Source organism: Vipera ursinii (assembly GCF_947247035.1).
Source record: "Vipera ursinii genome assembly, chromosome: 11".
Lineage (NCBI taxonomy): Eukaryota > Metazoa > Chordata > Lepidosauria > Squamata > Viperidae > Vipera > Vipera ursinii.
This window is the reverse complement of record NC_139524.1, coordinates 1198778-1220698: the sequence shown is the minus strand read 5'-3', so window position 1 is coordinate 1220698 and position 21921 is coordinate 1198778. Positions and strand designations below refer to the sequence as shown.

The 21921-nt window shown below is 45.0% G+C and overlaps 1 protein-coding gene across 1 annotated transcript in view; it reads right to left on the bottom strand.

Moving 5' to 3' along the window:
• The window catches only part of SMAD6 (SMAD family member 6), a 74582-nt gene that overhangs the window by 22718 nt on the left and 29943 nt on the right, over window positions 1–21921 (bottom strand). The window lies entirely within an intron of this gene.

Here is a 21921-nt window from a genome sequence, read left to right as displayed (position 1 = left end):
AATACATCCATTTATCCTGCCCCTTTCTTCCTTGCTCTTTCTACAGACAGTTCATGAATATTCATTAACTTCCAAAAGAGCTTCATGGTGACCAATTCAGGTCTCCTCTTTCACACACCTACAGCCAGGTAAACTGGCAGATTCTTTTTGCAGTGATGGGGTGAATCATTTTCCTGCCTGCCTCCTGAGGTAGAAGATAACCTGGCTCTTGGTCTTCCAGGATCCCTTTTGGCCAGCCGGGAAACCCTCTCAGAGCAAGAACCTTTGCTAGGAGAAGAAAGCCCAGCCTGGAGTCCTGCTTTATGTTTACCTGGGTCTCTGACATCGCAGCTAAAGAAAGGAGCCATTTGCAATGAAGCCCAGCCATCCAAAGTGGCCTATGGCTGGTTGGCCGTCCAAAACCAAGGCTCTGCAGATTGAGTGCTTCTGTTCACACAAATTAAAAAGGGTGCATCCAGAAAAAACAAGTTGTAGGCAAAAAAAAAGAACAGGACTTGTTTGTTACCATCTGGAATGTGCACACACACACACACACCCACACCCACACCCTGCAAGCCACAGGTCTGATCATTCTAAAAGCCAACCAACTTGCTAACTCATCTTCCTCTGGAGATCTCACCAGGCTTGAATTCCCACATTTTCTCAGACTCACTATATGATCACAGACCTACTGTTTGTTTACCCATGATTTATTTGGTAAACTACCATTCACCCAACCTGTTCAGCCATAAACCATGGTTTACAAACCATGATGTTTGTGTTCACAGCCCTCATTCTGCTAAAATCAAACTACCTGCATTTGGATGTAGCATGATAGTAACCCAGTCCTGGATACTGGATAGCCAGTTTGATGAATGATTGAAGTTACCAGTCTAGAAATGGGAAGGCTGTGAGTTCCAGTCCTACCCTAGTCACAAAGCCAGCCAGATGAGTCACTTCATCTCAGTCCTAGCAAGAAGGCAAGGTCGACCCACTTTCCAAAAATCTTGCCAGGAAAACTTGGTGGACTTAATCAGTTGCCAGGTCTTAAGAATGTCATGAAAGAACAAAACCCCAATCGGGGTCATCAGTGCTCTATGAGCTTGGTTGTTTTCTTGCAGATGTTTCTTTACCCAAACTAGGTAACAACATCAATGCTAGTCAACTGATGATGTTACGTAGTTGAAGTAATGAAACGTCTGCAAGAAAACAATCAAGCTCAGACAGTACCAAGGACCTCTCATTTCAACCCTGAGCTACAAATATTCTCCTTTACTAAAACCCCAATCACAGTTTTAGGAAAGAGGCTTGCTAATGTGATTACCCTTTTATCTTCATCCATTGCATCGGAATCCAGCAGCTATGGTCTCTAATCCGTGTCTTTTGGAACAAAAGTGGCCCAATACAGAACAAGTTAAAATTCCCTTGTAGAAACTGCTACCCAGAAGGGAGGGAAACAGCCATCCCAGCTCCAGTGCATCCTGGCCCAGTAAGACCCTGAATTGCTTTTGTTGAGTTGGCATGCTTAAAAGTTCCTTAGGCTTACAAGCTGCAGCTGGAATGCATCAGATAAAACAGAGCTAGCCCAACCCCTGGAGTGCCCACTGCATTAAAAACTTCCAATGGAGCGTGAGTGGAATATCTGGTGATGGAAGCCAACATGCTCCCCTTCAAACTCTTCCCTCCTGCACTATTTCATTACTGCAAGGTGAGACTGGTGGGTCCTGGAGCAAATGACCCATGACACACCAATCCATGAATCGCCACCCCAGCTGGGGGCAAGGCTGGAGTTGCGTTTTCACAGCCTCAATCTGCTTGTTTGTACAGGCCAGCTCTTCAGACACATACCTTCCGAGTTCAGTCATTCTAGGCGGCAGCCATAAGCTCACTTTTCTTCGCTGCCCTTTCTTTCAAGACCCTTCCTCACATTTTTAAAAGGTTGTCTGGAATGGAGAGGAAAAACACAAGCGCACCTTCGCGTGTGGCAGATGGGGCTCTCCAGCAGTGCCTGTGGTTAGCAGGAGGGCACCTCTAAAGCAGGGATTTGGAGGTCAATGGGGCTTGAGAAGGTCCTTTCTTGGTGAAACAGCCAAAGAGCTTCCAAGAAGCCACAGGGAGCATTTCTTTGGGCAGCAGGCACATTCCAAGCTATATGATGATGATGATGATGATGATGATGATGATGATGATGATGATGATGGATGTGAGACTACGGATGTGGTATTAGGGCTGCTGGCTCTAAATGTCTCAAAGATGAGCATCAAGTTAAGGAGAATCAAACAGCCTCACTGTGCAATTCCCAGGATGTCCTGCCAGCATGCCTGCGGAGAGGGAATTCTGGGAAGAGAAGTTCTAACACATCTGGAAGGCACCAGTTTATGGAAGGTCATCTACACAGCTCCAGGATGACTAATGGCAGCACACATTATATCACAGCCTCAAATAGCTGGTCTAGCTTGTGTCATGCAGAAAACTTTCTGATTCTGTAACCGCTAACTCAGCACAACCAAGCAAAGGTTTTCATAAAGTCCAAGAGACTCGCCATAATAAATCAACTCATTTCAAAACAGCCTCTCTTGCCCCATCAGGCCAAGTTTATCTCCCTGCTCCTCAGAGACCCAGGGCGAGCTGCCAGCAGTGTTGCTGTTGCTGTTATTAATTGGTTCTGCGGGTGCAAATACATTTCTATCTTAGCTGTCTGTCCAGAACTTACTATTGTGGTTTGTGGCACATTCAGCCAGATATTTGCATTTTTATCAACCTAATTGAATCTTCCCAAGGATCTGCGAAGTTTGATGGTGTTAAAAGTATCATTGCAGGATGTCACATGTTCCAAAGATGCAATTGACCGATGGGGATTTTGTCATTGCTGATGGTGTTCAGATGATGCTCCAGATTTATTTATTTTATTTATTTTATTGGATTTGTATACCGCCCTATTCCCGTAGGACTCAGGGCGGTTTACAGAGCAGTTAAAACCATGAATACAAAAAATTAAAAACAATTAAAACAATTAAATTAAATTCAAGCCCCAAGAGTAAATCTAAAACCCAGTTAAATTAACAACCCCACAGTCTGGACCAAACAGATCGAAGAGCCAAGTTTTCAGGTCCCGGCAAAATGAGCGAAGGTCGGGGGCAGTCCTAAGTTCTGTGGGTAGTTGGTTCCATAGGGCAGGCGCACCCACAGAGAACGCCCTTCCCCTGGGAATAACCCACCAGCATTCATTAACCGGCGGTACCCTGAGAAGGCCCTCCCTGTGGGGGCGCACAGGACGATGGGAAGATGATGCCGGCAGCAGGTGTTCCCTTAGATAGTCCAGACCCAAGCCGTCCCTGATAATCACAATGAGGTGGTCACTGACCTCGAGCCAGACATCCTAGAATGTGAAGTGGTGGGCCTTAGAAAAGCTGAGCAACAACAAAGCTAGTGGAGGTGACAGTATTCCAGCTGAGCTATTCAAAATCTTAAAAGACAGTGCAGTAAAAGTGCTACACTCAATTTGCCAGCAAATTTGGAAAACTCAACAGTGGCCACAGGATTGGAAAAGATCAGTTTACATTCCAATTCCAAAGAAAGGCAGTGCCAAAGAATGTTCAAACTATCGCACCATTGCACTCATTTCTCATGCTAGTAAAGTCATGCTTAAAATCCTACAAGCTAGACTACAGCAGTATGTGGATCGAGAACTACCAGAAGTACAGGCAGGATTTCGAAGAGGCAGAGGAACTAGAGATCAAATTGCCAACATACGCTGGATCATGGAGAAAGCTAGGGAGTTCCAGAAAAACATCTACTTCTGCTTCATTGACTATGCTAAAGCCTTTGATTGTGTGGATCATAACAAACTGTGGCAAGTTCTTAAAGAGATGGGAGTACCAGACCATCTTATTTGTCTCTTGAGAAACCTATATGCGGGTCAAGAAGCAACAGTGAGAACTGGACACGGAACCACTGATTGGTTCAAAATTGGGAAAGGAGTCCGGCAAGGCTGTATACTGTCGCCCTGCCTATTTAACTTATATGCAGAGCACATCATGAGAAAGGCAGGGCTAGATGAATCAAAAGTTGGAATTAAGATTGCCGGAAGAAATATCAACAACCTAAGATACGCAGATGATACCACTCTAATGGCAGAAAGTGAAGAAGAACTAAAGAGCCTCTTGTTGCGGGTGAAGAAGGAGAGTGCAAAACTTGGGTTGAAACTTAACATTAAGAAAACCAAGATCATGGCATCTGGCCCTCTCAATTCCTGGCAAATAGATGGGGAAGAAATGGAAGTAGTGACAGATTTTATTTTCCTGGGCTCCAAGATCACTGCAGATGGGGACTGTAGCCAAGAAATTAAAAGACGCTTGCTCCTGGGGAGAAAAGCCATGGCAAATCTAGACAGCACACTAAAAAGCAGAGACATCACCCTGTCAACAAAAGTGCGTATAGTCAAGGCTATGGTCTTCCCAGTTGCAATGTATGGCAGTGAAAGTTGGACCATAAGAAAGGCTGAGCGCCAAAGAATTGAGGCCTTTGAACTATGGTGCTGGAGAAGACTCCTGCGAGTCACTTGGACTGCAAGGCGATCAAACCGGTCAGTCCTAGAGGAGATCAATCCTGACTGCTCTTTAGAAGGCCAGATCCTGAAGCTAAAACTCAAATACTTTGGCCACCTAATGAGAAGGAAGGACTCACTGGAGAAGAGCCTAATGCTGGGAAAGATCGAGGGCAATAGAAGAAGGGGACGACAGAGAATGAGGTGGCTGGATGGAGTCACTGAAGCAGTAAGCATGAGCTTAAATGGACTCCAGAAGATGGTAGAGGACAGGAAGGCCTGGAGGAACGTTGTCCATAGGGTCGCGATGGGTCGGACACGACTTCGTAGCTAACAACAACAACAACAACAACAGCACCTTGAATCTCACCCGGAGGGCAACCGGAAGCCAATGCAGCTCACGGAGAAGAGGTGTTACACGGGAGTATCGGGAAGCTCCCATCAAAACTCGCGCGGCTGAATTCTGCACCAGTTGAAGCCTTCGGGTGGTCCACAAGGGCAGCCCCATGTAGAGGGCATTGCAGTAGTCTAACCTGGAGGTCACAAGCGCATGAGTGACTGTACGTAGAGCATCTCGGTCCAGATAGGGACGCAACTGGCACACCAGGCGAATCTGGGCAAAAGCCCCCCTGGTCACGGCTCCTATATGATCTTCCAAACTGAGCCGTGAATCCAGGAGGACTCCCAAGTTGCGAGCCCTCATCCCCTATTGTTAATGATGGAGAAGGCTGGTCAGCCCGAGATGCCGGTATGAACAGCCACTCAGTCTTGTCAGGATTGAGACGAAGCCTGTTTCTCCCCATCCAAACCCGGACCGCCTCCAGGCAATGGGACATCACAGTGAGGGCATCACTGGGTTGGGTTGGGGTGGAAAGAAAAAGTTGGGTATCATCAGCGTACTGATGATACCCCACCCCGAAACCACGAATGAGCTCACCCAGCAGCTTCATGTAGATGTTGAACAGGAGGGGAGAGAGGACTGACCCCTGAGGGACTCCACAAATGAGAGATCTCAGGGTGGACCTCTGTCCTCCCGTCAACACCGACTGCGAGCGGCCCAGGAGGTAGGAGGAGAACCAATGTAAAACGGTGCCTCCCACTCCCAGCCCCCTGAGACGCCGCAGTAGGATACCATGGTCGATGGTATCAAAAGCCTAATAGGACTAGGACAGAGGAACAATGCACCCAAAGAATCTATTATTATTGGTACGATCTTTGTTATTATTATTAATAATAATAATAATAATAGAACTTATATGACAATCTTTCATCTCCATCAATTTTCCTCAGCTCAGTTCCAGAGATCCACCCAACGTAGCTATTCTCCAGACAAGTGGATTGAGAATGGCCACGTTGGGAAAGGTTGGTATGTATAAGGGGAGCTTCTCACAAACTTCACTGAGATGACCAAATGAGACAATATCATATTTTTTATTCTTCCTTACTAGAGTGAAAGTTGGAGTTTAAAGTAACTGGGAACCAGTTACTAGCATATCTCCTATGGGACAGACAGATGATAACCTCAGTCTTCCTCAACCTGACACCATTCGAATGAGACTGTCACTGCGATTCTTCTGTTTTGTCAGCTCAGCACGTCTCACTCTGTTTTTCTGCCAGCTGCATTGTAATCTTATCATTGTAACCAGGGTGATTGTCACATGTCCAGCCATGTTTTGGTTTCATGTCTGGATCTATTATGATGTGCGCATGTCCAAACTTTACTTTCATCTTCTCTCTGTGCTGTCTGATGAGAGCATATAGTCAGTTAGGGGTTTTTTCTTTGTTTTCTGATTAAAGTTTTATTACAGTAGAATATGCTTCGGATTTTCTTTATTTTACCTGATGTGCACCATGCATCAAATGAACCACGGTTCATTGCCCTCTGATAGGGAGGTTTTGATTTACCCACGTGACATGGTAGCAGAGAATGGTTTGTTTTTACTTTCAAGAGATTTATGTTTTGCTGCTGATAAACGTATAGGCTATTAGTCAGTTAGTTAGGTCAGCGACTGAGGAACAAGGAACGCTGTGCTTAATTGCTGCAATATGCCAAAGAAAAAGGGCAAGAAGAAGAAAGCTTGTTATCAATCTGCTGAAGAGGAGACAATCATTTCACAGAGATATCTCCCTTCCAGTTTACAGACCCCGCTGGCATCTGCTACACATCTTGGAGAAGAAGATGATTTAAGGTCAGTCACACCGTCTTCTGATTTTACAAGCTCTCAGGCAGCCACCCCAGAAAGAGTTCACACTCAAGGGGCCCATGCTGAATATGAATGGCTTGGTGCCAGACCTAAAGTTTCACTAGGGAAGGAAGTAATTTATTACCCACCCTAGTCCTGAACAAACTCTGCATGAGAAGGCCGTGCAAAGTTATTTTGATCAAATAGAGGCTTTTGAACAGAGTCTACAACAGGCAAAAGCATATGCCTCATTGATTAAGCAGCATGAGAGAGACTCTGCTGTTATTCAAATCCCAGATTCCGACATATTGCCTTCTTCTTCCAAGCCAAAGCCACTCCCACAAGATTCTGCCATATTGCCTTCTTCTTCCAAGCCAAAGCCACTCCCAGAATGGAGTGTTGTGGCAGACGAATGGGAACAGGAAGCTCCTGCACCACAGTCTCATGATTATGTGCAGTCTCAAATGACACACAAGGCTACAGTGATGCCTGACTCTAATGTTATAGCACCATCTACTGGTGAATCTGTTCTACAAGGAGGAAATGAATTACTGTCTGAATTGCAGGAGCATATACAGAAATTGCAGCTCTCTTTTTCGCAGATGTCTATTAATGAATTATTGCTCCAGGCTGCAACACCTCTTAATAATATTACTGCTATCCAAGCTCCAGCCCCTGATGGAGCACAGAAGCCTTCAGCCCAAGTGCAGCTTCCACTGGGCTCTCAGATACAAAGGCCAGCACCTTCTGCAGGCCAAATTAATGTTTTAGCTCAAGTGCCAGCACCTCCTGTTGGCCAGGGTGGAATTGCAGCTCAAGTACAGCCACAGCCAGCACCGGTACCAACGGCAGTTCCAATGCACCTGCCACAATTCTTGGCACAGGCGCCACCGGTGCCTCCTGCAGGTCAAGTGCAGATTGCACAACCTGCACAGCCAGTACCTCAAATGCATGTTCCTCAACAGGCATCTTGTGGATTGGAGAGACATGCCTACTGGACTTTTTTCTTCATCTATAACAATACCATCGAACTACCCTTTGGACATATCTGTAACATCTGCCCTATGTGATCACTCTAGTGCTGCATGGTTTGCTTCCATTACTCCGAAGCTGATCTGTATGCCCTCAGGGGGGTTTCTCCCTCCTGGGCGCGACCCACCGCCTGTTTCCACACTCCCCTTAATGACGAGCACAAGTGTTGGGACTTCGAGAGGTGGCTGGGCCTAGATAGGGGCCTCGAGCTGAGACGTGCTAAGAGGCCCCTGATAAAATTTTTAGCCGGTTATTTTAAAAGGTTAGGGAGGGGGAGGGGTAGGAGGGTGGGGAGGGAATCTTTAACCGGCACTCAGTCTGGGCCTGTTAGGGGTCCTGACGGGACGGGGTTGGGGGAGGTGGCTGCTGGTTCTGTGATTGTTGGGGTGGGGCTTCAAATCCCCACAACGATAGGGAATGGCAGCAGGTGGTTGCAGAGAGGGCCATATCAACACCTGGGATGGCGCCCCCGCTATCTTCGAGCGGTGGCGCGCTCCGACCCTCCGGTTAGCACCCTCTTACCCGGGGATGAGGGCGATCAGGTCCCTGAGCTCAGGCTGGTCTATTTTAACGCCAGATCCGTCGTTAACAAAGCTCCCCTCATTCATGATTTGATCGAGGAGGAATGTGCGGATCTGGTGTGCATTACAGAAACTTGATTGGGCTCGGAGGGAGGGGTGCCTCTGACCAAGTTATGCCCTCCAGGTTTCCGGGTGCTACACCAGCCACGGGCTCAGGGCAGGGGTGGTGGGGTGGCAGTGGTTGTTCGGGAGACTTTGTGCCCGCGGGAGGCCACCATTGTCCAGATGGCCGGGAGTGAATCCCTCCTCTTGAGATGTGGTCCTCGGGCTCAGTTGGGCTTGTTGCTCACATACCTGGCGCCCGGCTGTGTGGCAACAGCCCTGCCCGAGCTGCTCAACACTCTCTCAGGGCTGGCGGTGGAGTTCTCCAGGCTTATAGTCCTGGGTGACTTTAACCTGCCGTCACTGGGAGGGTCGTCTGAGTTAGCTCGGGAGTTCATGGCCTCCATGATGGCCATGGGCCTGACCCAAGTTATTGAGGGCCCGACTCATGTGGGGGATCATACTCTCGACCTGGTGTTCCTATCTGGACAGTGGTTGGATGATCTGGGAGGGGGTTCACAAACCATCACCCCCTGTCATGGTCAGATCATTACCTCCTGCAGCTGGTTTTCCGTTATGCCACCCCCCGCCGCTGGGCTGCGGAACCGACCAGGTGGTTCCGCCCCAGGTGCCTAATGGACCCGGAACGGTTCCAGAGGGCGCTTGGGCCTATACCCAACACCCTTACTCACAGCCCAGTCGATGCTCTGGTGGATGCCTGGGAAAGGGCGGCCGCCGGGGCACTTGACTGCGTTGTACCCTTGTAACCTCTGACCCGGCGCAGATCCCACTGGGCTCCATGGTTCTCTGTGGAACTCCGGGAGATGAAGCGTCGGAGACGAGGTCTAGAGAGCGGATGGAGGTCCAGCCGATCCGAATCTGACCGACTGCAGTTAAGAACCTTTATAAGGTCTTATCTTGCGGCGATAAGGACGGCGAAGTCTAACTACTTTGCTGCCCTTATCGCGTCCGCAGATAATCGCCCGGCCGCCCTGTTTAGGGTAACTCGCTCCCTCCTTAATCAGGAGGTGAGGGAGGATCCCTTGCGGGGACGAGCCGAGGAGTTTAGTCATCATCTGGCGGACAAAATCGCTCAGATCTCCCGATACTCCCATGTAACACCTCTACTCCGCGAGCCGCATTGGCTTCCGGTTGCCCTCCGGGTGAAATTCAAGGTGCTGGTGATGACCTATAAAGCCCTACATGGCTTGGGTCCGGGATATCTGAGGGAACACCTGCTGCCGGCATCAAGTTCCCTTCGTCCAGTGCGCTCCCACAGGGAGGGTCTTCTCAGGGTGCCACCGGTAAGAGATTGCCGGCGGGTAACACCCAGGGATAGGGCCTTCTCAGTGGGGGCGCCTGCCCTTTGGAACCAGCTGCCAGTGGAGCTGAGGACTGCCCCCGACCTCCATTCATTCCGCCGGGGCCTGAAGACCTGGCTCTTCGAGCTCTCTGGCCCAGGCTGAGGATTAATTTATTTTAATTGGGGTTTTATTTATACAGGGATAAATTTAATCTTTTTTAAACTTGGTTTTTAACTTTTGTATTTTTGGTTTTTAATTACCCTGTAAACCGCCCTGAGTCCTTCGGGAAAGGGCGGTATATAAATGTAATGAAATAAAAATAAATACAAATAAATCTTCTATTGTACCACTGGTTGGCGACTCAAAATTGAAGCAGTCAGGACAAAAGTACAGGGCATGAGTCAGTGAAGTTGGACTTTTGCTCCACAGAGAAGGTACCCATTGCATGGTATTTAATCCTCCTGACCAGCCATGGACTCCTGACATACGGGACTTGAATAATAAAGCATGCACAACATTATTTATGTCAATGGACACTGAATTGCAGCTCACGTTTTCACAAGATGCAACTGCTCAACAAATTTGGACTCAATTAGAAGCATGTTATCGGCCTACGTCAATTGAGTCTACATGTTTGCTTTTGTCTGAGTTCCATGGTTCTAGATTAAAACCTGGTGAACATATTGGAGAACACTTAACTAAAATGAAAGGAATAAGAAAAGAACTGGGTGAAAAAGGCTATCCTATTGATGATTTTCAAATGATCAGCATTATTATTAACTCATTGAACTATGAATGGAAAGATGCTATTACCAAGATTAATCAAGTGCCCATTGCTCAACGCACAGTGGATCATGTATGCAGAATTTTAACCGAAGAAGAGGCACTTATGCAAGCCGCGCCACATTTCAGAGGACCACCTGCATCAAGAGCTCCAGCGAGGCGTCCCTTCTGTGGAAGAGCCTACATTCCAAGGATGCCAAGATGTTACATCTGCAATCGAGTGGGACATGCCACCCGGTATTGTCCCCAACGATTTCCAGCACCCACCACGTACCAGCCCAGAGGAACAGATTCCAGAGGAGGCAAAGGTAGAGGCGGACGACAAGGTGGTCGTGGTCCCAGGCGTGATCCACAAGCTCCACTTGCCACATTGGCTTTAACCAACGATCCACAACCTCAACCAGAGTACGACAGACGACTTCTTTGGACTTTGGACAGTGGAGCAGCATTACATGTTACCTATAGAAAAGAGCTTTATACAGAGATGCACGAGCCTGAACCTGAACTTTGTGAGCTTTACTCTTTTTCAAATCATCCTGTTCAGGTCATGGGGAAAGGAACTGTTTATCTTGAAGAGCTCGATGCGTTTATTCCTGATGTTTATTATGTACCATCAGCTAATACTAATTTGCTTAGTCAGAGTCACTTGTCTAGGGTATCAAAATTCCAGGTTCATCTTGAAAAAGCAAGTTATGTAGTTAAAGACGGAGATATTGTTGCTGAAACCATGTTGATTGGTGGTGTTTATTACATAAAGCCAAAATCTAAGCAGCAAGAGCAGGCAAGTATACAAACCCCAAAAAAGGAGAGTGCAGGCCCAGGGAGAGATGTCCCAGAGAGAGATCCTGTTACTATTTCAATGGCTCCTAAAGCTAACAGGAAGACAAATAAGACACAGGTTGCTCACGGCAAGCCTGAGGTTCCTAATAAACATGCTAATGTTGAGAATTCACTAACAGTTAAACCTTTGCATTACAGGTGTATTCATAAGTGTCATAGAAGGTTGGGTCATGCCAGTTTCCGTGTTCTGAAGAAGATGCTAGAGTTCGCAAGAGGTTTGGATCTAAAGGGGTGTAAAGTGTTCTAGGATTGTGCTGTCTGCCAAAAATCCAAATCCAAAGCAGCAGCAATTCCAAAGCGCGCTACACGCCTGTCAACACGCATTTTTGATTTGGTACACACTGACATAGTGGGTCCTTTTACACCAACAATTGGTGGTAAAAGATATCTCTTGACAATTGTTGATAATTACTCTAGATACGGGTATGTATTTCCTATAAAAGAAAAATCTGAGACTTTTCAGATCTTTAAAGACTTTGCCGCTCTTGTATATACCCAACACGAAGTCAGCATCGCCAGAATTCAGAGTGATCGCAGTGCTGAATTCATGTCTCAGCATTTTCAGGACTGGATGCGTAAGAATGGCATACTACACCAGACCTCAGCTCCTTCCACTCCAGCTGAAAATGGAGTGGCAGAACGCAGAAACGGGGTTCTGCAAACCATGATGTGTTGTCTCCTTGAAGACGCTAACCTCAGTCTCCCATACTGGGGTGAGGCTATTAAATATGCTAATCATATCATCAACCGTACTTGGAGTAGTGTAATAAATCAGACCCCTTATTTCATGTTATATGGACACAAGCCTGATCTCTCGCATCTCTATATTTTTGGTTCATACGCCATGGTGAATATTCCTTTAGCTCAAAGAAAGAAAGGGGGTCCTGCAGCAAAAAGAATGAGATTTATGGGTATTGATGATAATTCAAAATGGAGCAAATACATCGACTCTTCTCATGTAATAGTGATTTCACAATCCGCTACTTTTGAAGAAGATGCTGACTGGTCCAGGATTCATTCTAACGATCCTGGAGTTTATTTTCCTAGAGATGTTGCTGCTAATGCCACGCAGCCTGATGATCAAGATTTACTGGCGAATGTTCCTTCCATGAGTTCTTCTCAACCTACTGTTCCGTCTTCGCAAGCTGCCGATGCTGCTGCTGGCACCGATGATGAAGACGAGGACGAAATGGAAGAAGAATGGACGGTTGTTCCGAGACGTTCCAAGAGGACCACAAAGGGGATCCCTCCAAAACGGTATTCATGGCAAGTAACCTTTACCTTTGATTTGTAATGTTACACTGCCTCCTGATAAGTTCACACAAATCAAACATCTTCCTGAAGCAGAGCAAGAGAAATGGTATGAAGCAATGCAGGCTGAAATGGACAGTCTAAAGAAACTCCAAGTGTTTACGCCTGCAAGCCCTCCAGCAAACAAGAAAGTTATTGGCACTCGATGGGTCTACAGAATTAAAAAGAAGCCAAATGGTGAGTCGTTGTATAAGGCCAGACTTGTAGCTCAGGGTTTCTCTCAATATTATCCTGAGGACTATACAAACACTTATTCACCCACAGTGCAGACTGAGAGTGTGAAAATCGCCTTAGCCACTGCAACTATCCTTGGTTTAGAGGTTTTCCAGTTCGATGTTGAAACGGCTTATCTACACATTTATCTAGATGAAGAAATCTATGTGAAAGGTCCTCCAGGTTTCCGACAAGAAGGGGATACAAAAGTCTTTACGGTCTGAAACAGTCTGGTTTAATGTGGTTTAATGTGGTACATATGTGTTTCTGACAAACTAAATTCAATGGGCTTTATTAAGTCCGAAACAGACGAATGCATGTTTACTAAAAGATCTGATAATAGGTAAGAGATAGTTCTTGTTTATGTTGATGATATTGTTTATATTGGTCCAAATAAGCAGATGAGTGAGATTTTTGCTAAAGCTTTACAAAAGTTTTTCACATTGAAGTCTTTAGGGTATATTAACACTTATTTGGGTGTTCAAGTTGTCAAAACTCAGAAGGGGTTTAGTCTCAAACAAGAAGATAAAATTGAACAACTATTGCATCACTGCAACATGAAGGATGCTAAGACAGTGAGTATACCCATGCAAACCAATTTTCACAACTTGGCACATGAACCAAGTCCTGAGTTCGAAGATCAAACACTTTATCACTCAGTCATTGGGTCGCTGCTGTATATTAGTAGTTGGACTAGACCCAACATTGCACTTAGTGTTAATCTCCTATCACGACACGTAGGCAAGGCAAAACAGTTTCATTGGACATGTGTTAAAACATTATTGAGATACCTAAAACACACTAAAAACATGAAGTTATTGTTAGAACCGACACATACTGACTATGCAGAGTTATGTTGTTATGCAGATTCTGATTGGGCGAGTGATAAGAAATCACGTAAAAGTACTTCAGGTTATATGATGTTTTTAAATGGATGTCCTGTTTACTGGCATGTGCGTAAACAGAATTTTGTTTCTTGTTCATCTATTGAAGCTGAATATGCTTGTGTTTCAGATGCATGTAATTCTCTAACGTGGTTTGATGCTTTAGTCACAGATATCTGGACACAGCCGATTCGACCGATCACTGTGATGGAAGACAACAAATCTGTGGTTTGCATATCTGAAACAGCTATCTGAAACGCATATCTGAAACATCTTCATAATCTCCAGCCAACCCAGCTAATGACCATCCAGACAGCAACAGGTTGAAGGAGATTTGACCAAGATAACATGGAGGATTAGAATGTGGCCAAGACAACATTCTAGATCATGAATGGATGCCCACCACCAGGCCAGAAAGAGGCTACAGACATGGCAGAGCAAATATTCCGGTCACCATAGAAGGCCAAACTACAGAACATAAGTGCCTAAATTCTTGACTGGAACTTCTTTCCAATGTTTCCATCCCAAAACTGTGATAAGTGGACAGTTTGATAAAGATCTGGGCAATGCTTGATCTCTGTAATCCCAGGTCCCAGGAGAACACCACAAGAAACAGCAAGGAGCAGCTCCAAATAAAGTAAGCCTCAGGGCACCGAAACCAGAGTCAAGGAATAACAAAGAAAGAAAAGGATATCTGATCTGTTTTGTTGTAGGAATCCTGTGAAGGATCCCAGCAAAGGCACATGCTGGAAGTTCTGTTTACTACAGTTTATTTTTGTAAGGTTTCTGACTGTGTTTTGGGGAGGGAAGGAGAGGGAAGACGCCTCCAAGGGTCCCCTCCTCCCGCTGAAGAAGGCAAAGGGAACTGCTGGCTGCTAAGATCGTGTGCAACAAACAGGAACAGCATCCCCCCCACTTTCTTTCTTCCTTCCCTGAAGGGCTCTGCTCACTTTTGATGAAAAATAAGAAAAATAAGATCTAAACTTGGGTTAAATCAACATCTGCCAAAGATATCCCCACTGAACAAAATAGCAGGATTTCATTAAGTCAATTGCAACTTAGCAAAAATTCTGAAAAGAAAAAAGGGAACCCGTAGTCAGGCCTGTAATTTAAGCCTTGTTTGAGGAGCAGTGGCCTGAATGCAACAGACTGCAATTCCATGACTTTTATTTTTTTAAAAAACCATGCCCTGGCTCCTGCTACCCCATTCAGAGAACCACAAGGTTTGCAGGTAATTACAACATTCAAAGACTTTTCCTGCTGGGGAGAAAAAGAGAGGGAGGAGGGGAAAAATCTTTTCAGAAGCCTCCACAGTGATTTAATGTGCAAAGCAACTAGGTTTTAGGAGAAAAGCAGGCAGAGCCTGAAGGTGGAGTCAAGAGAGGACTCAGCCAAGAATCCTTATATATATACACAAACACTCCAAGTCCAGCCCCTACTGAATTAGAATCAGAATAGAGCTGGAAAGCCCCCTGCTCAAACAGGATATATCCTATACCATTTCAGACAAGTGACTATCCAGTCTCTTCTTAAAAACCTCCCGTGATGAATTCCGTTAACTCTTGCTGACCTTTAGTTGACTAGATTCTTATGTGTAGGCTTGAAGAATAAACCAACGTCACTAAAACTTAATGAGTGATTCTGATTCTTCCGGTCTGATAAAGACTTGGAAGTGCCAATGTAGGCAAAAGAACTGCCAGAACAGATGCACGAGGCAGGTATAAGTCCACTTGGCCAGGCAGGCTCCTAAGTCCTGCTCCAATTATTTCCTTCCAATCCCAGGTCAAGAAAAATCCACTTGCTTCAAGCCTCAAACTCAGCTGCATAAGGCTTTCCATCCACTGAGTCGTACCCAGAAGACAAAAGGTTCTGAATGCAGGGAAGGACATGCAGCAGCCAACATGGAGGCTGGCTTCCTGCAACTTCCCTGGCATTTACGTTTCCAGGGCAGCGTTTCTCAACCTTAGGGACTTTAAGATGTATGGACCTCAATTCCCAGAATTCTCCAGTCATGCACTGTCTCTTGTAGAGAAATCCATGCGCTTTGAAAAAACATCACAAGAGCTCTCTGGGTGATTCCACGTTTGCAGAACAAACTGGCACCACAAAGGAGGAAGAAAAGATACAACACACCAGCCTTTCTGACACTCAGCCAAGGGCTTCATTCACCTATTCAGTGGTCAGCAGCCCCTTGTCCAACCGATGCATTTGATCAAAAAGCATGAACTTGCAGCTCAGGAAAATCATACTTTTTTCAATTAAATTAGTTAGTCGGAAAAGGGGCTATCAAACCCTCTCTGATGTTTGGCTACCATAAATTGACACGCCTCTCCTTTTACAATGCCTGAGAACCTCGCCCATCTCTCCACACCCCACCAGCCCCCCAAGAAGTGGATGAATCAGAAAGACAAAGTATTCCAGACCCCCTAAAAACAGGGGGAGGGGAGGACTTCTGTCAGATGCTTTATAAGAGTATAATCTACTCAGATTAGATCAGTGTTCTTCAACCTTAGCAACTTGAAAATGTGGGTGAACTTCAACTCCCAGAATTCTTTAGCCAGCATTCTGGGAGCTGGAGAATTCTGGGAGTTGAAGTCTACACACCTCAAAGTTGTTGAGATTAATAAACACTTGATTAGACTATGGCAGTTTAGAAGGTCAAAGACATTATACAAATCCATGGTTTGTTTTAACCACCACAACAAGCCCAATGGTCTGCTTCATAATCATGCTAAGCTGCCAAGGACTGTCAACCCCTTTGATGGCTTCTAGTTTTTGGGGAGAAAGATGGCTGTACTAGATAAGGGAGTGGGGGGGAGGCCTGTGGTACACTAAACTAGGATTTTCTGCATTCCACCCGCCCCTTGCTTTTTGTTTTTGCTTTTGCTTTTTGGGGGAAGGAAAGGACACGATGATACCAAACTAGAGTCCCCAGTGCCAAAAAGCAGGGTTGGAGAAGACTTCAGAGGACCCACATAAAAGGGGCTGAAGAGGAGAATGGAGGGCTGGCCCTTGAGACTGCTGGCCTCTGTGCCAAGTCACAGGAAAACTCTTCCAAAGCACAAGACTCAGAAAAGGCCTATTCATGCATGAAGGACTTTTCTGTTTTTTAAAATACTAAATTATATTGATCTTAATAAGTTTTACACACACACACACACACACACACACACACACACACACAATTACTGCTTTATAAAGCCCTAGTAAGACCATACCTAGAATACTGCAGCCAGTTTTGGTCACCATACCACAAAAGAGATGTTGAGAGTTTGGGAAAAATTAAAGGAAGAGCAACTAAGATAAACAGGGGCCTGGAGTATAAAACATACGAAGAATGGCTACGGGATTTGGGTCTGGCTAGTCTAAGGAAAAGAAGAAATAGGGGAGACATGATAGCAGTGTTCCAGTATCTGAGGGGCTGCCACAAAAAAGAGGCACCAGAGCATCAGAGGGAAGGATGAGAATCAATGGTTGGAAACTGATCAAAGAGAGAAGCAACCTGGAATTAAGGAGAAACTTCCTGACACTGAGGACAATTAACCAGTGGAACAGAAGTTGCCTCCAGAAATCCTGGGCGCTCCATCAGTGGAGATTTTTAAGAAGAGACTGGACATCCACCTGTCTGAGACGATATAGGTTCTCCTGCTTGAGAAGGGGGCTGGACTAGAAGACCTCGAAGGTCCCTTCCAGCTCTATTCTATTCTATATATACACAAAACTGGGGGAAAAAATGCCAACAAACTTCAGCAGAAAAGAAAAAACACCTAAAACAAAGCAAGGAGGGAAACTATGTATACTTATTAGATATTCATTAGATATCCAACAATATTTAAACGTTTCTAAATCTACATTTTAAAAAAATAATTCTCTATTGCTAAAAAATGCCAAAGTAGATGAAGTGTTGTGTTACTTTTGGAAAAGTAGACAAAATTGTTCAAAAACAAAACATTACAGATAAATCTCTGTCAGAAGCAACATCCTAAAAGATGCCAATGAAGCAAGATTCCTCTCTTTGAGCAGCTTCATTCATCCCTCAACTTAAGCATCAACTCAGCCCCTTGTTCCACTCTCGCCTTCCCTTCCTTCCCCTTCGGCTCAGTCCCGCTAGGCAACCAAGGGTCTCTGTCCCCAGAACCAGCGATCTTAGCAAATCTATGAAGACCTAATAATTGGCTAAGTCATCTCTATACAGGTAGTCCTTAACAACAGTTCATTTACTGACCGCTGAAAGTTACGACTGCACTGAAAAGAGTGACTTATGATCTTTTTCATACTTACAACTGTTGCAGCACCCCCAAGGTCACAAGATCAACATTCAGATGCTTGGCAACTGATTCATATTTACGACGATTGCAGTGCCCCAGTGTCACCTTTTGCGATCTTCTGACAAGCAAAATCAATGGGGAAGCCGGATTCACTTAACAACCATGTTACTACCTTAACAGCTTAACAACTGTGGCAAGAAAGTTCATAAAATGGGGCAAAATTCACTTAACAAATGTCTCACTTAGCAACTGAACTTTTGGGCTAAATTGTGGTCAAGGACTACCTGTATTTATAAATATGTCAGGTGCAAAAAACCAGGAGGCAGGGTAGAGTTCAAAAGCACTGCAAGTTTATTCCATACAACCTATGCAAATAATCTGTTCTGCTAATGGTCAAGATTGATGATGTGCTTGACGCCACTCTGATCCCCTCCTGCAAAGAAGGTTGGAATTGTGTTTCATTCCTTGAGAATTATTCAGGAGGGAAAGTCATAACTGAGTTCAATAAAATAAATCCATGTTCTTACAGGACATGATCACATTGAGCCCACCCCATAAAGAGAAACAAGTTTTTGCCCTCTAATCTGAGCGTGCAAAATGAAGTGCATGAACAGCGCACAAAGTAGCTTCTGTGATGTTTCAGATATTCTTCTTATTTCACTGATAATGTTCCAGCTAGGGAAAAAAGCTAAGAAAGCTAAAGAATTAATTCCCTTTGTGGAATAAATATTTAAACGTAGCACTTTATTGATTCAGAGTTTACTAGCTTGAAAATTACCTAATAAAAAACACAGAGCACAGAGAATTATTCTAGTTTTATTATTTTTTTTACAAAACCTCACACCATTAATAATACTATGTTCTGTCACTAGATGCCACTATTTACACCCTGTAGCAGGGTTTCTCAACCTTGGCAACATGAAGAGATTACCAGAATGACAAGAGTTGGAAAGGACCTTAGAGGTCTTCTAGTTCAACCCCCTACTCAAGCAGGAGACCCTATACCAGGCATATCAAACTCGCAACGTCACGTGACGTCGCGTGACATATCGTGATTTTTTCCCCCGTTGCCGGCAATGGGGAGGGCACAGTTTCATCACGATGCATCTAGCCTGCGAGCCGGCAGTTTGACATGCCTGCCCTATACCATTTCAGAGTCTTTTCTTAAAAAAAACTCCAATAATTTAGCACCCACAACTTCTGATAGCAAGCCATTCCTCTGGTTAATTGCTCTCACTAGTAGGAAATTTCTGTTTAATTCCAGGTTGCTTCTCTCTTTGATTAGTTTCCATCTGTTGCTTCTTGTCCTGCCTTCAGGTGCTTTGGAAAATAAGTTGATCCCCTCCTCTTTGTGGCAGACCCTCAAATACTGGAAGACGGCTATTATGTCACCCCTAGTCCTGGCCAAACCAAAATGTGGACCAGCTCTCAAACTGGCTGGGAAATTCTTGGAGGTGAACCCCACACCTCTCCAAGTTGCAAAGGTTGAGAAGAACTGATGCTAAAATGGACTGCTAATTGGGGGCAGCAAAGCTATGGGGTCCAGAGAACTTATATGTGTTGTCCCCATTTGCAGTGTATCAAAGCATGCCCTCTTTTAAAGATGGTAAAGCTAGCCCCATGATTTGCACCCATCTCAAGAGAGCTTCCCTATTTGGGAACATCTCGATACCTCTGGCATCCACTCTCAAAAAACATGAGAAATGTTTTCCTTCCACAGGAATCTCAGGATAGAAATAGTAGGAGCCCCCAACATATAATATGCCCTAAAAATACAATGAAATAACAGTAGTATGAAATCAATTAGATTTAAGAAAGAACTTTAGTTCTAGCAGGTGTATAAGTACCAATGCTGTTTCTAGCAGTTGGAAATAGGTCTGCAAGAAGACAAATTCCTCTACCATCAAAAATTTGCCCGTAATCTCATTGTAAATATAGCAGAGACACAACCCCCACCCCCAAAATGCAAAGGAATATGGGAGGAGAGAGAAAATATGAGAGGAAAAGCTAGAAGAGCAGGATTTTTCCTCTACGGAGCCCTCAAATGTACCTTGCTGTTCACCATCTGACAGGGACCAAAGCTGCCTCCTCCACCTGCCCCAGCTCTTACTTTCTCTCTCTCCCCCCCCTCTTTCCACCTTTACCCTTGGCTTCTCTCTTGCAACCAAGAAGGCACTACTTAGAACAGGTGCCATTTCATTTGTCTGGAATAGGGTTTCCTGTTTATGAAAGGAGTTGGACTAGAAGACCTTCAAGGTCCCTTCCAACTCTGTTATTCTGTTATTCAGAGGCACGAGGTGACCAGGCATGGAACAGCCACATCTCCATGGCTTTCCAGACGGGAACCACATTTATGCTCAGGGCAGCATCTTTTTGCTTTTCTCCAGATGAAGCATAAAGGAAGACACATCCAGTTTGTCATTCTATCTTGCTTCACATTTTTATGGCTCGAATAAAAGATGCTTCATTTAGTCAGAGGTGTTGACCAAAGACAACATTTCTGCAATTGTGCTTGCTTTTTGGTGTGTTAGGGGGTCACTTTTCGAGAGTTTGTTAACCTGCTGAGGCATAAAAGTGCATTTATGACTATCACATTAGCTTTAGCAGTCTGGAGACTGCTTCAGTCCCTTGGCTTTTCACACAGAAAGTGAGCTTTGAAGGTGTACCCTGTATGATCACAGAAGGTTACTGGAAATGGCCTACACAGGAAGGGTTAATACAGGTAGTCCTCAATTTACAACAGTTCATTTAGTAACAGTTCAAAGTTACAACAGCGCTGAAAAAAGTTACTTATGATCATTTTTCACCCTTATAATCGCTGCAGGTTCTCCCTGGTTCTGTAATTTACATTTGGATGCTCGACAACTGACTCCTATTTATGACGGTGGCTGTGTCCCAGGGTCATATGATCCCCTTTTGCAACCTTGTGACAAGCAAAGTCAATGAGGAAACCAGATTCACTTAACAAACGTGTTACTAATTTAACTACTGGAATTCATTTAACAAATGTGACAAGAAAAGTTATAAAATGGGGCAAAACTCACTTAACAATTTCTCATTTATCAACATAACATGTGGCTTTTACAGGTAGTCCTTGACTTACAACTATTCTTTTAGTGACCGTCTGAAGTTACAGCAGCACTGAAAAAAATAACGTATGACTGGTTTTCACTCTTAATGACCATTGCAGCATCCACACAGTCACGGGATCAAAATTCACGTGCCTGCTGCAGCATCCCAAAGTCACGTGATCACCCTTTGTAACCTTCCCAGGGGGCTTCCGACAGGCAAAGTTATTGGGGGAAGCCAGATTCACTTAACAGTCCCATGATTCATTTAACAACTACAGTGAACAATTTTGGCAAAAAGATCATAAAATGGGGAAAAACTTACTAAACAACTGCCTTGCTTAGCACTGGAAATTTGGAGCTCAACCGTGATCATAAGTGGAGGACCAGCTGCAGGGCTCACCCTCTTTGGCCCAAAGAATATATTTAGCTCACTGGGTCCAAAATTAGCATTTGGGAAAAACTGTTTGGGTTATTCTCAAAATTGTTCAGCCTTTCTAGGTAGGAGACAGATCAAAGTTTTAAGACTTAAATCTACTGTACATATTTTAGGAAGTTCTTTAAATATTTACTATACGAACACTTAAGGAAATCTTATTATGTCTCTAAAACAGGGCTTTTCAACCAGTGGTACAGGCACCACCTGTGGTACATTGGCACCTGGCAGGTGGTACGTGACCATCCTAGAAAAGTGGTAGCGGGGGAGGGGAATAGCAGCACCGCACAAGCCTGAGTGATAGTCGGCTGGAGCTACAGGGCTGTCAGGGCTCAGTGGAAGTGCCAGGATCATTGCCAGGCTCCAGCTGGAGCTCAGCGCTGATCCTGGCGCTTCTGAGCCCAGAAGAAGCACCGATCAGCTGGAATGTTGCAGCATCTGATTCATATTT